The 17,004-nt window shown below is 45.8% G+C and overlaps 1 protein-coding gene across 1 annotated transcript in view; it reads left to right on the forward strand.

Annotated features, from left to right (window-relative positions):
- The first annotated feature begins 837 nt into the window (after positions 1–837).
- The window catches only part of LOC132587984 (A-kinase anchor protein 13-like), an 80,333-nt gene continuing 64,166 nt past the window's right edge, over positions 838–17,004 (forward strand). The window contains exon 1 of the mRNA XM_060260417.1: positions 838–927. The gene's annotated coding sequence lies outside the window, so the exon portion shown is untranslated. The remainder of the gene's footprint in view (positions 928–17,004) is intronic.

Genomic DNA, 17,004 nt, shown 5'->3' on the forward strand with positions numbered 1-17,004 from the left:
ATTAATTAATTAATTTTATTTGATTTATATCCGGCCCTACCCCACCGAAGCGGGCTCAGGGCGGCACAGACTCATATCTGGGAGAACCGGGTTTGATTCCCCACTCGTCCACTTGCAGCTGCTGGAATGGTCTTGGGTCAGCCATAGCTCTCATAGGAGTTGTTCTTGAAAGGGCAGCTTGTGGGAGAGCTCTCTTAGCCCCACCCACCTCACAGAGTGTTTGTTGTGGGGGAGGAAGATAAAGGAGAGCCACTCTTAGACTTTGAAATTCAGAGTTTAGGGTGGGATATAAATCCAATATCATCGTCATCATCACCAGGCCTCAAAGTGGCTTACAACTTTTTCTTTGTCCTCCCTTTTATCCTCCCAAGAACAACCTTGTGAGGTAGGTTAGACTGAGGGAGTGACTGGCCCAGTGTCATCCAGTGAGCTTTTATAGTGGAGTGAGGATTCAAACCTGAGTCTCCATCTAAGGATTTAACCCTTTGGTTTCCTTACTCAGTTTTTCTGTTTGGACCCAGCTTTCGTGCTCTGCTGGTAGCATTTTGAAGGAGAACGGAAGAGACTTTCCCTCTCTTTGGAACCGAAATAGTTCTGTGGAGCTGGTTTTGTGTGGGGAAAGGAAAGTTGAAGTTCAAGGGTGAAGCGCCCCCCCTTCCCTGCATGGCCTGAGCCAAACTGAGCTGCATGAGGCTGCAATTAGCATTTTATGGACAATCCCTAAAACTTCACCTGAACAATTCGTAAATCTCACCTGAACAATTCGTAAATCTACCTCCTTGCACTTCTTGTTTTCATATGACTAGAATACCTTTCCTTTTATTCCCTCCTAGGGTCCAGCTACTGATACCTATGGTCAGTCTCCGTGCCTGATTTCTTGGGGTTCGGCAGAAGTCGTCAGTTTGGATGCTGCTTCATGCACTTACAGTAAGCTTTTAAGCAGATTTTACAGTTTGAATGCAGAAAACTTCCTGTGTTTGGAGGAGCATCTTTATTCTTTGGACAGTGTGGGCTTCAAAAGGCTTTGCAATACGTCTGATGGATTGAGAGAATGGTGTCCTCAGTGAGGTTTTTTCCTTTGAAAAAGAGACCCCCCCGGGCTGCTTTGGAAAATCCCTTTTTTGTTTCTAAAGCAGTTTACTTCGTGATACTAGAGTGAAAGATTCAAAACACAAGAATCTACAAAACTGTGTATGTCAAGGTCAGTACTGTCTGTTCTGGCTGGCAGAGGCTCTCCGGGGTCTTGGGTGGAGGTCTTTTACATCACTTGTTACCGATTCATTTAACTGGAGCATCCAAGAACCTTTTGGTGTAGTGGTTAAGTATACAGATTCTTATCTGGGAGAACCAGGTTTGTTTCCCCACTCCTCCACTTGCTGCTGCTGGAATGGCCTTGGGTCAGCAATAGCTCTCGCAGAGTTGTACCTGAAAGGGCAGCTGCTGTAAGAGCTCTCTCAGCCCCACCTACCTCACAGGGTGTCTGTTGTGTGTGTCTTCTTCTTCTCCTCTTCCTCCTCCTCTAGCAAGAAGCCATGGCCCTTTCTTGAATGAACCTGTCTTGTGTGGAGACCACTAGTCTAGCAAAGTCAATCCTCTCTACTCTCCAGAGTGTCACATCAGGATCTTTTGTGTCCCTGGAGATGCTGGGAGTTGGAAGTGGTACTTGTCTGCCTGTAAAACAACGATGCCTACCATTGAGCTGCAGCTCCTTCCTATACTCTTTGGGGGTGTGGAATCTTAATGTCCTGCAGGTGTTTGTGTGCATGTGTTAAAAAACCCTTCTCAATAGACTTATTAACCTCTGCATCATCTGGTACTTGGTGTACCGGTAACCACTGTTTGAAAAGGGAAGCTCTACTTGAACGAGAAACACTTTTTATGACCATAGTAGATGAGCTGGTGGCCATTTTCCCCATCCTTGGCAGGCAAACACCTGCCGAAGCACCTTTTTTCCTGCTGTTGCGCAAGTGAGCAGTGAGAGAAAATGTGGATGGGGGAGGGATAAGATGTAATTGATGTGACTTCTGGCTCAAACCTGTAAATGGTATTACTTATACTCTAGGATTTCACTGATAACCACAGATATTAGACTTTGGGAGGTGAGGCATGATAAAAAGGAACATGACTCATGTTGTTTCTGGCTAAAGCCCAGATGTGATGTCACTGACGCTATAGCAGGGTTTCCCAAACTTTTTCCCCTGTGGCTCGGTTATTTTTACACTTCTCCTTCGTGGCCCCCTAAAATTCAGAAGTGTAGCCGGGAGACTTTGGGGGTACAGTTGTGTCACTTTCAGGTCAAGGGACAAGTGATGTCACTTCAGAAGAAACCAAAGGTGGTTTCCAATACAGGCTTGGAAGCTAATTTATACCATTAATTTATGAGACCAATGGTCCCCAGAAGCAAAGTGATCACTTGGTCACATACCCCACACAGCAGTCTATATTGGGAAAAAATGTGAGTCTTGTGGCACTTTTAAGACCCACAAATTTAATTCTGGGTATAGCTTTTGTGTGCATGTGCATTTCTTCATTCTACTTCTTTATTCTGTTGCTTCAGACCAACACAGCTGCCCACCTGAATCTAAGATATTCTGCAGTAAGCTAACAATTAAGCCAAATGACAAGAAAAGAGGCTTGCTAGCAGAGGGGTTTGGATAATATTTTCCTGAAAGTAAACCTGGTACCTTTCTAGGAGGCACTTTTAGTAAGCATCCCTGCCCACAGTATACAGCAGTTTCTCTGCCAAGAGCTTTACCCCCTGACATACACACACAAATGCAGCCAGCTTCTACTAGTCCCATTTTACAGAGGCAAAAACTGAGGCAAGCAGCTAGGTCAGCTTAGTCCACAGCAGAGATAGGCAGACTTGGAAACACTGCCCATTAAAGTGCGGTCTGATCCCACAACTGTACTGACTGCTCTAAGATGAGGAAGAATACCCCTTGGGTCACTTTTGCAAAGAAAAGGAGCACTACTTAAGAGTCTTTAAGACTGCCAGCTCCAACGGAAGGGAGAGGTTCTAGTCAATTTATTTATTTTTTAATTTATTCTTCGTATTTATATCCCGCCCTCCCTGCCGAAGCAGGCTCAGGGCTTTCTGCAGGTGTGCTAGTTTCCCCCTTAACAGAGAATATATTTAAGAGAAGAGGACTTTGAACAAAGCACTCCACGTTCGGCAGTTAGAAGTGACTCTTTTGCCTCAGGAGTCTCACCACCTCCCTGTGTTTACATATCCCTCTGTGGATATCAGGACCCCGTGCAGCCAGAACTAGCTGGGAGGCTGTGGGAAGAGGCAGCTAAGGGCTTCCCCACTCTGCAAAAGTCCAGGCATGGGACTCCAAAGCAGCTGGTTCTTTTTCTTGAGAAGAAGGAAGGCTGGATTGAGATAAGGAAAGGAAAGCAAAGCAAGCGGGAGATTTCTGGAAGTCGTACCTACAGTTCTCCACCCAGGAAGTGCACAAACACCAGCGCAGCCCTACTGACCTGCCTCCTCTCGCCAGGCATCTCTGACCGGTGCAAACAAACTGACCCCATTTTGAACTGCTTTGCCAGATCAGCCCTGAGCCCAGCTCCCTTTTCCCTCAAATCTGCTGTTGCAAGACTGGGAGAGATTCATCCTGGCCTTTCCCTTTCTCCCTCTGTCATGCACACACACACACAGAGGGCTTTTCACAGTGGATGGAGGTGCAACAGCTGCAACTTCAACTTGTACCCAAGGGCTCTGGCATTGAGAGAGAGCGAGAGAGAGAGAGAGGTGGGGATGTGTGCAAGAAAAAGACCCTCCCCCGCGACCAGTCCCAGAAGCAAAAGGGGCAAACAGCAGCAGTGGCTGGCAACCTTACAAACTCCTGCATTTCTCTTCTTGCCTTCCTTCCTGACTATAGCGGCTCCAAAATTCAGGGGGCGGGGCTCGGTTTCCTTCTTAGTGATCTCGCTGTATGGCCCCTGGGAAGGAACGAGTCAGGGATGCTCCTCTGCATTTGCTTCTCCTCCTCCTCCTTTGCCACTGCCGCCTCCCCCTCCTTCCCCTCTTACCTCTGCCCCTCTCAACCATTCCTACGCACAAGTAGTGGTTCAAAGAAGCCCAGCAGAGGTTGTCTCACCCTCTCTTTGAAAGTTGCCGAGGGCAGCATTTGATTGCTGAAAGTTGCAGTTTGTGAAAGTTTGAGTCCTGTAGCTATTTAATGGGAAGGGGAGTTGGGGGAAGGGTCCTACGTTTGACACCTCTGCCTTAGATTTCTTGCTGTGGCTAAGGCAGCTACTTCTTGATGAAAAGAGCTGCAGACGTGCTCGCCTCCCTTATCGGTGTCGGCAGCCAGTTGCCCAGCTCCCTTCTACATTTTTGCTTCTACAAGTGAGAGAAGCTGCTGCCCAGCAGCAAGCTTCCCGAACTCAATTAAGTTTCTTGTGGGCTGCAAGGGAGCCATTCAAGATCGCCCTTTGCCATCTCCGGAGGGAGAGGGAAAGAGAACTTCCCAGAGGATCGATCTTGACGCAAAGCACTTCTTTTGTTGTGTAAACGCAGATGTCGTCTTTAGCTGACGATTGCCCGAAGGCTGCTTGGGGCAGAGCTGGCGGAGGCTTTTCTTGCGAAATGAGCAAGGACCGGTAGTGGGTTCCGACCCACCAAATGGGAAACACCGCGCTATAGGGTTTTGCCTCTCTTTCTGGAGGTCAGTGAAATCCTAGAGCAGCGGCAACCAAACTTGTTTAACGTAAGAGCCACATGGAATAAACATCAGATGTTTGAGAGCCTAGATAACTTGAACCTAGGATGATTGGTGGGTTTTTTTTTGGTGTGTGTGTTTTTGCTGTCAAGTCACAGTTGTCTTATGGCATCCCTTTGGGCAAGAAACATTCAGAGGTGGTTTGCCATTGCCTGCCTCTGCATCACAACTCTGGCCTTTCTTGGTGGTCTCCCATCCAAATACTAACCAGGCCCAACCCTGTTTAGCTTCTGAATACTGATGAGATCAGGCTAGCCTGGCCTTTAAATAAATCCTTCCGGTATTGTTTCAAGTCCTCGTCTTCTATTTTTTCATTGAGACCTCTTGTTTTTTATTGGAGTTCTTCTATTCTTGTTCAGATGTTCAAATTGTTTGTCCATTTCTTCTATTTTATCATCACTTTCACTCAGCACTATTTTATTAGATTTTATAGTTTTTTCCACTGTTTCAGATCTATCTTTGAATTGCAAAAGGATCGGTTGTGCTTCTTTTACTTCTTGGAAATGTTATAGTATTTCTGCTCCCCCCCCCTTTGGTTCTTGGAAATGTTATAGTATTTCTGCTCCCCCCCCTTTGGTTGAACAGTTCTATCCAAATGCTTGATTTTATTTCCAGTTCTAAGTCTAGACTCACTCTTAGAAAGGGTGTGGGTCTCAAACTTCTAGAATCTTGAGAGAAAGAGGACTCTCTAATATTTTGCATAGATAAATTTGCATATTCTTCCTCAAGAGGCGCATTGCTACCCTTTCTTCTTGTCATAACTAATCTAACAACTACTGTATTTTTGCACCATAAGACTCACTCCCCCCCCCCCCCAAAAAAAGTGGAGGGAAAAGTGTGTGCATCTTAAGAAGCGAATACTGCAAAAAATTCACACAAATGCCTCTAAATTCACACAAACGGCTCTAAAAACTAGGCAAAACTAAATTCACACAAACGGCTCTAAAAACTTATGGTCAGGTGCGTCTTATGGAGCGAAAAATACGGTAATTAAGTATATTTCTGCATACTAATTAAGTATATATAGGGATTTTTTTTTAGCAGGAATGCACAGGAACGCAGTTCCAGCTGGCTCAGTGTCAGGGTGTGACCTAATATGTAAATAAGTTCCTGCTGGGCTTTTTTTTGCTAAAAAGCCCTAAGTATATACCTACCTACCAATAAAGGTGATAATAATTACCACAAACATTTGAATCAGATTCAAAATAATTACTTGGTCTAGTCTAGATAGCTTTAACTGACTACCTTAACTGTTATGACTAAAGTTGAAGCCGTTTCTTAACATAAACTATCTTAAGGTACACCGTAATTTCCTTGATTAAGTTTAGTACCTTATGTTATTACTATTACTACAAGGCATTACTAGAACCTTAGAACTTTTTGTAAAATACCAACATTTGAGCATATTGGGCCAGCCCTGGGCCATACCTGAGGGTTGATGCCCTCCTGGCATTGCCCTCACTGCATTGCCGTGTGGCACAATCGCAGGCCATTTTGTTGGTAATGTGGCAGGGAGGGGGAAGCGCCCTGCTGGACTGTTGGTCGCTGGACTGTTGGTCTGGGGGCTTCATTGCTGCCACTCATCTCAAGATGGTGCCATGACCGCCATCCACCGCTCTCTACCATCTCCAAGAACTGAGGATGAGTCTTTTTTGTTGTTGTTGTTGTTGTTGAAGGAGGACTTAGTGAAAGTTGTCATAGGATTCAACCCATGATCTAGGAAAAATCTTTTAAAAAGCTTTCTCCCCTTTGCCAGTAGCCAAATCTTTTAAGCGCTTCTACTACCTAGAACCGCAGCCAATGTTAAAAAGGCTTAATTTCTGGAAAACGGGGAATTCTTTTTGGTTGAAAGTTTGGCCTGGGTGGGGGAAAACAAGGATTTCTGCAGAATTACAAACATAGAAACAGATGTGAACTGGTCATTAATGTGTGTTGTGGAGGAGGGCTTCTCTAGAGCTTTGCAGGACTTGAGCTCTGCACCAAATGTCTGCATGCCCTTTCCAGGTCCTTGTGTTCTTCACACTGATGTTTGTCTTAAAATAAGCCAGGAGGAGCTTGTGGGTATTCGTATTCCCTATGGACTTTAGGTTCTTCACAAGTTTGTTTCATTCCCATCTTTGCATCACTAGGACCTGGGAATCGATAAGAAGAAGTTGTTCTTGGCCAGTTTGGCACTGGCTACCCAAAGCCTTAAATCATTTATGAATGCCAGAACTATTGAGCCCTAACCTATTAAGAATTTGAGCAAGAAAATAATATTACAGAAGAAAGGTGCCAGCTGCAGTTCCTTCACTTTATGGAATCATGTAGCACGTGAAAAGAAAGAGGGAGGGGCCTTTGGTTGTGAGAGGCCTTCTGGGAGCTGGGGTGTGTGGCTCAGTGGAGGAACTTCTGCTTTGGGTGCGAAGGTCCTAGATTCAATTCCAGCTGCAAGGGCCAGGCAATAGGTGACGGGAAAGGCCTTGAAACCCTGGAGAGCCAATGTTCCAACAAAGGACTGTAGTTAAACTTGAAGCCTTAAGTGCTTCTGCACAGAGATCTAGATGCAAGCTCTGCTTCTTTCATAAATGAGTTTTTCAACTTAGGTGATATCACAGGGGCTACAGCACTCTTGGGCTGGGTGTTTCAGAGTTTGAAGAAGAAGGAAGGACTGCTTCCTCAGGCGAAAGAGCTGACCCAGTCTCTTTGGGCTCCTCCCACATATTAGAGGGGCTTCCTGGAGGTGACTTGGATGCTTCTTTCTGAGGACTTCATCTGGGGCTGCAGTCCCACATGCTAAATAATGCAGTTTCAAACCACTTTCAGTGCACGTTCCAACTGGATTTTACTGTGCAGACTGGCAAAATGCAGTTTGAAAGTGCACTGGAAGTGGATTGAAACTGTATTATATAGCATGTGTGACTACAGCCTAAATCTTTGGCTTCTTTGCTTAGAGAGGAGATTTCAGTGCTTTTGGGAAGGGTTTGTGCCTCCGCACCCTATCTTGACTTGCCATCCCTGTAACAGGAGATTCACATACACACACTTGTGAATCAACCCATAGTATTATGATTGGCCTGCTGTTTTTGTATTAAAAGCAGGAAGATTTTTTTCTTTTAAACCCACAGGAAACCTAAAAATAGAAAATGAATTGTGTTATCAGGTTGCGACTTCATCAGGAACGTGCCCCTCTCTAGACGAGATGAGTCATGTTGACTGAGCAATTGTGCATTTCTCCATTCAACTCTCCCTGTACATCATACTTGTGGCGGAACAGCCCACATTGTGTTGCTGATTCCGGACAAGGAAAAGAGGCTTATGACGAAGCTGGGATCAGCCTGTATTATTAGAGCCAGCCAGATAATCCTTTTTTCACACACCCCCTTTCCCGCATCAACGATATTCCCATTTAGTTGGCACTGAGCGCAACCGACTGAGGAGGGTGAGCACTTCGAAGCTCTTGCTTGGCTGGCAGTGGGGTTTTTAAAAGTTTGTGTTTTTGGGGGAGAAGGGACAGCGGGAGATGGGTGTGTGTGTGTGCATTGGGGAAGAGAGCATCCAGATGCCTAGATTAGAAAGCAGGGGGGCTTTAACTGTCCTTCATTCCTGCAGTGGGTGGGTGGAGAGGAAGAAGATGACATTTATCCACTCTGGTGGCTTCTGGATGTTTGGCTGAGAAGGGGTTAGAGGCTATAATGCTAACAACTTTGAGGGAGAAAAACTGAAGGAAGAATGTCAGCATTTCTTCCCAGAATGACTGGCAACAACATGACTGGCTACCCCGCCCCCCCCCCCCGCCCAAAAAAAAATTGTGGCATGATTTTAAGTTTCTTGTGTTTTAACAATTTATTAATAACATATGGTTACAGTAATTAATTGTCTCTTTTCTATACTAACCCATATGATATTTCAACCCCCCCTCCCTCCAATATTTGACTTCCCCGAAGTTGTAAATTTAAATTCAATTATAAAGGTACCACTAACCAATCAAAGTTCAATATTTTTCTTCTCTCATTACTACTAAAAAATTGTCCAATGACTTTTTATATTCCATTCTTTCTCCATATATCTTTTAAATTTCTTCCACTCCTTTTTGAATATATCTAGATCTTTAAAAGTTTTAGTTAATTTGTCCATCTCACGCATGATTTTATGTTTCTTGAAGTAGTTCTCTTGAAAACAACTAACAGCTCCTCTCTATTCTGTATCTCACGTCTGTTGGGAGATTGGGGGCGGGGGTTAATAGGAGGCCCCTTATGTGGTAAAAGTAGGGTTGCCAGACTCAAGGTGGGGCCAAGAAGTCCTCAGGAATTACTGGTGATCTCCAGATAAGAGAGTTCCCTGGATAAAATGGCAGCTTTGGAGGGTGGACTCTGATGTCCCTCCCCTCCCCAAACCCTGCCTTCAGCAGACTCCACTCCCGAATCTTCAGGAATTTCCCAGTGTAAGGCTGGCAACCTGAGATAAAAGCTCTCTTATATTTGTTCCATGCATTATGTGGTAAAGTGAAGTGTACTCCTTTGGGGGAAGGAGGGTTCTTGGTTTTCAGTGATTTATTCACTTCAGAGTATACTTCCCAGTAAAGACTCAAAGTGGCTTACATCATTTTCTTCACAACTGTAATGTTGGTTATGTAGTGTGAGTTTTTGGCTAAGCACAGGAAGACATTCCTGACAGTTAGAATGGTTCCTCAGTGGAACAGACTTCCTCTGGAGATGGTGGGCTCTCCTTCCTGGAGGTTTTCAGACAGAGGCTAGATGGCTGATAGCAAGACTGGTTCTGTGAATTTAGGCAGATCATGAGAATCATAGAGTTGGGAGGGATCCCCCAGGGTGATCTAGTCCAACCCCCTGCACAATGCAGGAAATTCACAAATACCTCCCCCTAAGTTCAGAGGATCAGGATTGCTGTCTGATAGTCATCTAGCCATTGTTTAAAAACCTTCAAGGAAGAAGAGCACACCACAAATGAGGAGGGCAGGATGGGTTGCATCAGTACTTAGTTCTCATGGCCCTTTCTTTCATGCCCAGGGAAATGCTGATCGCTTCCAACTTTGGGGTAAGTCAGCAATTTTCTCCAGGCCAATTTGGCCAAGGGTCCTGGAGGAGGTTTTTGCCATCTTCTGGGTGGAACCGGCTCTGCTGCTAGGCAAACTAGGTGGTCGGGAGGCAGGGGGCTGCAAATTGGGCCCCCCCCTGGCGCCCCAGGCAAGCACTTAGTTCGCCTTTCTTCCCCCCCCCCCACGCTGCCACCGCTATTGCCGTGGCCGCAGCTACTATCCCCTCCAGCCCGCCGCCACCCTCCGCACCCTCTGGCCGGTCGCCGAGCTCTACTCGCTCTCCCTCCCTCCCGCGCTGCTCACTGCGAGTAAAACTAAGGCCTGCTTGCTCGTTGCAGCCCGTGCCTGCGCATTTTGTTGAGTCAAAATGCTCAGGCTGTGAGTAGCCAACGGGCCTTAGTTTGGTGAGCGGCGAGTGGTGCAGGAGGAAGGGAGAGTGAGCAGAGCTCAGCGGCTGACCGGAGAGCACAGGGGCTAGTGATGAGCCGGAGGGGGTGGGGCAGGCCGGAGGGGGCTAGCAGCAGCCACGGCAGCGGTGGAGGGGAGGGATGCATGCAGCAAATGGTAAAGGAAGGGGGGAGGGAGGGAGCAGGCAGGTGAGCACTGTGCTGGGGGGGGGGGGCGCCTGCCTAGGGCTCCAGGGACCCACAGGCCAGCCCTGTGTGGAGCAGGGGGTATGTGCTGGGGAGGTAGTTATGAATTTCCTGCACTGTGATTCTAAGTGGAGAATGTTGGCCCAAGATAAGCCAGTGGGCTTCCATAGCACAGAACAGATTCAAACATGTGTCTCTTGCAGTTCCTAGTTCTGACTCTTTAACCACTACACCATGTTGGCTAATGTGGTATAATCTTCTCGATTATTTGCAAAGTGAACCTTGTTCACTTGCATCTAGAGAAAACTGGAATTAAAATTATTTCTTCTCTTTTTGCCCAGGCAGTTCTCCTCAGGCCAGCAGTCCATTCATAAAATCATAGAGTTGGAAGGGACCTCCAGGGTCATCTAGTCATCTTCGCAATGCAGGAAATTCACAAATACCTCCCCCTAAATTCACAGGATCTTCATTGCTATCAGATGGCCATCTAGCCTGTTTAAAAACCTCCAAGGAAGGAGAGCCCACCAACTCCCGAGGAAGCCTGTTCCACTGAGGAACCGCTCTAAACTCACAAATACCTCCCCCTAAATTCACAGGATCTTCATTGCTATCAGATGGCCATCTAGGCTGTTTAAAAACCTCCAAGGAAGGAGAGCCCACCACCTCCCGAGGAAGCCTGTTCCACTGATGAACTGCTCTAACAGTCAGGAAGTTCTTCCTCATGTTGAGCCAGAAACTCTTTTGATTTAATTTCAACCCACTGGTTCTGGTCCTACCTTCTGGGGCCACAGAAAACAATTCCACACCATCCTCTATATGACAGCCCTTCAAGTACTTGAAGATGGTGATTGTATCACCTCTCAGCCGCCTCTTCTCCAGGCTGAACATGCTCATTAATGCCTATGTCAGTGGGAGCAGAGCGTGGGCTGGAGAGCTGAGGCCCTGTCCCTAGGCACCTGTCTTTTATTTTTATCAACCCACACCCGGCTTGAATGAGTCCCTATGGCAGCTGCTGTGCCGCTCATGGCCTTGGGGCAGCATGTGGTTCCCTTTGCCTCAGACAGGATGCAGCTGGGGAACAAATCTCAGCATTATGCGGAAGCCCTTTTGTACGAGGCTCTCGTCGAACAGTCAGGGACTCGCAGAAGACGCCGGAGTGCTTTTATTTCAAACACTGGCAGTCCCAAGTAGCACTCTCCTGTTGATAGGCGCAAGTCAGGCTTTGGTATCCTTGCGATGCAGCTTCTAAAAGTTGGTCTCCTATGTATTTTATTTTATTTACCTGATTCATGGTCCGCCTTTCTTGCAGGGACTCAAGGTGGATCACACAGAGGGAGTCAGTACAGTCAATAAAACGTAGGGTTTCCATATTCCATTTTCCAGGGCAGGGCTGTTGCCAGGATTTCATGTTTGGTGGGGCCCATAGCAGGATTTGTTATTTGGGGGGGGGGGCTGGGGGGGCCACCCGGTTAGGCAGCCCAGGGCTTTCAGCTCTGCAAGCTGCCTTGAGTTCCACATGCTAACCCCCCCTTCACCTGGGCAGTCACAGCAGCTCTGCTCCCCCCACCCCTTTTTTATGTGCCCCTCTCTCAGAGAGACAGAGACCTCATGACTGTTCCCCCCCCCACACACACACACTTTGCAAGCTGTGTTAGGGAAGGGGAGAGAAAAAAGCAAAAATATCTGCAGCAATGCTACTCCTTGTTCAGAGTGGTGGGGAGCAAAGGGGACAGCTTAGGGGCCCTCCAATGGAGGGGCCATATAATTGGAAGGGGGGGTTGAGAGAATGGACCTGGCCCCTCCTACCCTCCACTGTAGCTATGGGCCTGGACTGAGGGGGCTTCCCCAGACAGAACCCACCCCCAGACAGCAATGTCACATGGGACGTTCCCAACACAATAACATCATGCTTGGGGGTGGGCAGAACTCTGTAGTTTGAGGGCAATTTTACCATAGATTTTTGCCCTCAAACCAGTGTCGCTGCATGGTGTGTCCCTGGCAAAATGATGTCACTTCCATGTGATGTCATCACATTGGGACATCACCATTTAGGGGCAGAATCCTGCCTCACTCCCAGAAGGCTCCCTCCCACCCCCTGCCAGCATGTCATTGAGATCTGGCAACTCTAACAAAGCAGGACATTAAGGAAACAGTGTGTTGTGACTGTAGAAGTTTGGAATCAACCAGAAGGAACTGAAACAGAATATAAGTATTAGCATAACCCAATAAACAGTGCAAAAATTACATAAATAGGATCCTTCTTACAATAAGCTCCACACACAGGATAGACCACCATCCCTAATCATTTATCCGAGTAAGTTTGTAAGCCATTTTGTACAGTGCAGCTCTGTTGCCTGTGCAGAAAAGGCCCCCTTGAATATTTCAGTTCATCATAGTTTGTGGAAAGCCAGAAGAATGAGAGCTTTCCTTAGTCCTGACCTCTTTGGCCAGGCTATTCCATAAGGCAGGAACCAGAATGGAAAAATCCCGTGTATGGGCAATTGCTGATGTAACCCACCTGCAGAAGCCCCTGCTGACATGAGTGAAGCTGTCATGGAGGAGCATACAGGGCTTTTTTTATAGCAGGAACTCCTTTGCATATTAGGCCACACATCCCTAATGTAGCCAATCCTCCTGGAGCTTACAGTAGGCCCTGTACTAAGAGCCCTATAAGCTCTTGGAGGATTGGCTACATCAGAAGGGTGTGGCCTAATATGCAAAGGAGTTCCTGCTACAAAAAAAAGCCCTGTGTGGAGAGATGGTGCGGTAGATAATAGGGGCCAAGGCCATGAAGGGATTTGTACGTGATGGCCAGCACCTTAAATTGAGTCCAGTAACTCGTGCACAGCCAATGGAGTGTCTGTAGAATAGGAGAAATATGTATGCTGCTTGAGTTTCAGAATTGACTTTGAGGGGAGACCAATCTACAGTGAATTAGAGAAGTCTAGTCTTGATGTTACTGTGGCGTGGATCCAGGTGTCCAGGTTGGCTGTATCAAAGTAAGGGGCCATCTTACAGGCTAAGCTAAGTAGGTAGAAAATGTTTTTCACAACTGCATTAATCCAGTATAACCTCAAGGCTTTTAATTGAGTCATCAAGGGTCAGTTGAACTCCATCAAGAGTGGGGAGAACACTGTCCCTCAAGGCCTTCTCCTTTCCAACCAGCGTTACCTCTGTGTGAGCCAATTTGGTGTACTGGTGAAGTGCGTGGACTCTTATCTAGGAGAACTGGGTTTGATTCCCCACTCCTCCACTTGAAGCTGCTGAAATGACCTTGGGTCAGCCATAGCTCCTGCAAGAGTTGTCCTTGAAACAGCAGGTGCTGTAAGAGTTCTCTCAGCCCCACCTACCTCACAGGATGTCTGTTGTGGGGGGGGGGGGCAAAGGAGATTGTAGGCTACTCCAAGGCAAACCATTCAATATCACAGTAATCCAAGTCTATGCCCCAACCACTGATGCAGAAGAGGCTGAAGTGGACCAGTTTTATGAAGATCTACAACACCTTCTAGAATTAACACCAAAAAAAGATGTCCTCCTCATCATAGGGGACTGGAATGCCAAAATAGGAAGTCAAAAGATGACTGGAATAACTGACAAGTTTGGCCGTGGAGAACAAAATGAAGCCGGGCAAAGGCTAATAGAGTTTTGTCAAGAGAACAAGCGAATACCCTCTTCCAACAACCTAAAAGACAACTCTACATGTGGACATCACCTGATGGGCAACACAGAAATCCGATTGATTATATACTCTGCAGTCAAAGATAGAGAAGCTCCTTACAGTCAGCAAAAACAAGACCTGGAGCTGACTGCGGCTCAGATCATGAGCTACTCATCACAAAATTCAGGCTTAAACTGAAGAAAACTGGGGAAGCCATTAGGCCATTCAGGTTTGACCTTGATCACATCCCTTATGAATATACAGTGGAGGTGAAGAATAGGTTTAAAGAACTAGAGTTGATAGAGTGCCTGAAGAACTATGAATGGAGGTTTGTGACATTGTACAGAAGGCAGCAATCAGCATCATCCAAAACAAAAAGAAATGCAAGAAAGGAAAGTGGCTATCTGATGAGGCTTTACAAATAGCTGAGAAAAGAAGGAAAGCAAAAGGCAAAGGTGAAAACTAAAGATTCACCCAACTGAATGCAGATTTCCAGAGAACTGCAAGGAGAGATAAGGAGGCCTTCCTGAAGGATCAATGCAAAGCAATAGAGGAAAATAATAGAATGGGAGGAACAAGAGATCTATTCAAGAAAATTGGAGAAATCAAGGAAGCGTTTCGGGCAAAGATGGCCATGATAAAGGACAAAAATGGTAGGGGCCTAACAGAAGCAGAAGAGATCAGGAAGAAGTGGCAAGAATACACAGAAGAATTATACAAGAACATATGAACATATGAAGCTGCCTTATACTGAATCAGACCCTTGGTCCATCAAAGTCAGTATTGTCTGACTTTAACTGGAGGAATATTGGGAGATTTCCAAAATTGGGCTAACACCATTTTAGCAGCAGCTAGTAACAGGGATATCAGGGATTTATTGAGAGCAGTAATAGAAATACCTTTCCAACAGTCAAGCAAAATGAGTTCCAATCTTAAGGGTAAACTATAGCCCGTGATATCCTTGATTTTTGCCACAATTACTGCCCAAAACGACTGCACCCTCGGGCAAGACCACCAGCAGTGTATAAATGTGCCCACCTCTCCACAATTTTTCCAACATTTGGAGGATTGATTTATCGCCATATGGCTTAATCTCTGAGGTGTTAAATACCACCGGAACAAAATTTTTTGAGTTTGTAATTGTATATTCAATGATTTTGAAACAAACGAAGGAGATGACCAGATTTGTTGCCAAACATCCTCCTGAAAATTAATTGAACTATTCCTTTGCCAAATTTCTTGATAGGATAACAAATCAACAGCATCAATGTCTAGCAAACCCTTATAGATAAATGAAATCAGTCCCTTCCGCTTTAAAAAAGGAGATTGTAGCAAGGATTCAAAGAAAGTAAGAGGTCGATTGAAATTGTATTTCTTTGAGAGTGATGTCACCAAGTTGTTAGTTTGCAAGTATTCAAACCATGGGATTTTTGTCCCACCAGTTTTCTCTTCTAAAGATTTTTTGTCGAGCACTTTTCCATTGGACAAAATATCCACAAACCTATAAAGATTATATTTTTTCCAAATTGGAAAAGACTTGTAAAAAAACCCCGGTTGAAACCAAGAAACATCCATAAAATGAGATAGTGGAGACATAGGAGGGGCTAAAGAGAGGCGGCGTTTGTCCCAAATCTGAAAAATAGCTTTAAGGAAAAGGTTGGAGGAGATATTAGGAGGTCTCTTCTTTGGAAATTCCCATAATGTAGATTGAAACGATTTGTTATTTAGATAGGTATCTTCTAGGACCTTCCAGCCTGAATTTAAATCAGCATCATGGTATCTGACAAGGCCTCCTAAAATGGCAGCTTCATAAAATTTATGCAGATCCGGAAGAGCCAGACCACCTGAGGATTAAGAACGAATAAAAGTTGCATACCCTATTCTAGATAAGCCCTTGTTCCAAATGTATCTTAAGAACGAACGACGCCAACCCACAAATAAATCCTCAGGAATAAGAATAGGAATGTTTGCCTAGTGGCCGGGCTGGCCCTGCTGCTTGGCCATTTTATCTGGAGTTACCAGTGACTGAATCTGCGACCTTCTGCAAGCAGAGCAGATGCTCTGTCTCCGATCCGCGGCCCCACCCTTCGCCCTAACCATTCCTGATTTTATCAATCTCCAATTCACAGCAGTATCCTTTATTTCCCAAGAACTGGGGTAGCAAATCTTCAATTAATCCCAGTTTAGATTCATAGTTTGCAATGAGTAAAGGCCCTGAACTCTAATCCAGTTTGCAGAAAGGAGGCAGGCCTGGCCAAGCTTGAATTCTCCTCCCCCCCCCCCCAAAAAAAAATCCAAGTGCAATTATATCTAATTTAGAAGGAGGAGAAGCAAGAAGGAAAAATTCACATGCAGTGGGATTTTTAAACAGTTACGCCAACTTAATTGATGCATGTCAACAAAACTATACTGAGATGCAGGGGTGGAATTCTAGCAGGAGCTCCTTTGCATATTCAGCCACACACCCCTGATGTAGCCAATCCTCCAAGAGCTTACAAAAAAGAGCCTTGTAAGCTCTTGGAGGATTGGCTACACCAGGGGTGTGTGGCCTAATAGGCAAAGGAGCTCCTGCTGGAATTTCACCCCTGCTGAGATGTACTGGATTTCTACTCAAGTGGCAGTTTGGGCAAGACCTTTAACCTGGACACCCCCAAAGAACAGGGAGAACAGAGGGCACCAGGCTACTCCCTGGGTTATACCAGGATCAGTTTTAAGCATGTTTGCAGGCAGCAACAAATGCTAGAAGAAGCAAGGCAGATCAAAGTTTGGGTTGGGATGGAGGTCATGAATAATGAAAACCAGACCAGTCGAATCATACTTGGGCCTGTGAATGCCTTTGAAGCACAGAGCATGGTGCTGGGTATAAAACACAGACTATCTCAGCTTCGACAAACTAAGCTCTTTGAAAGCATGAGCAGCATTGGCCAAAATCTCCAAAGCTGGAGAATGCAAGTTTGTATTAGTTAAGAAAAAAAACTTCCTCCATGG

Source organism: Heteronotia binoei, chromosome 19 (genome assembly GCF_032191835.1).
Source record: "Heteronotia binoei isolate CCM8104 ecotype False Entrance Well chromosome 19, APGP_CSIRO_Hbin_v1, whole genome shotgun sequence".
Classification (NCBI taxonomy): Eukaryota; Metazoa; Chordata; class Lepidosauria; order Squamata; family Gekkonidae; genus Heteronotia; species Heteronotia binoei.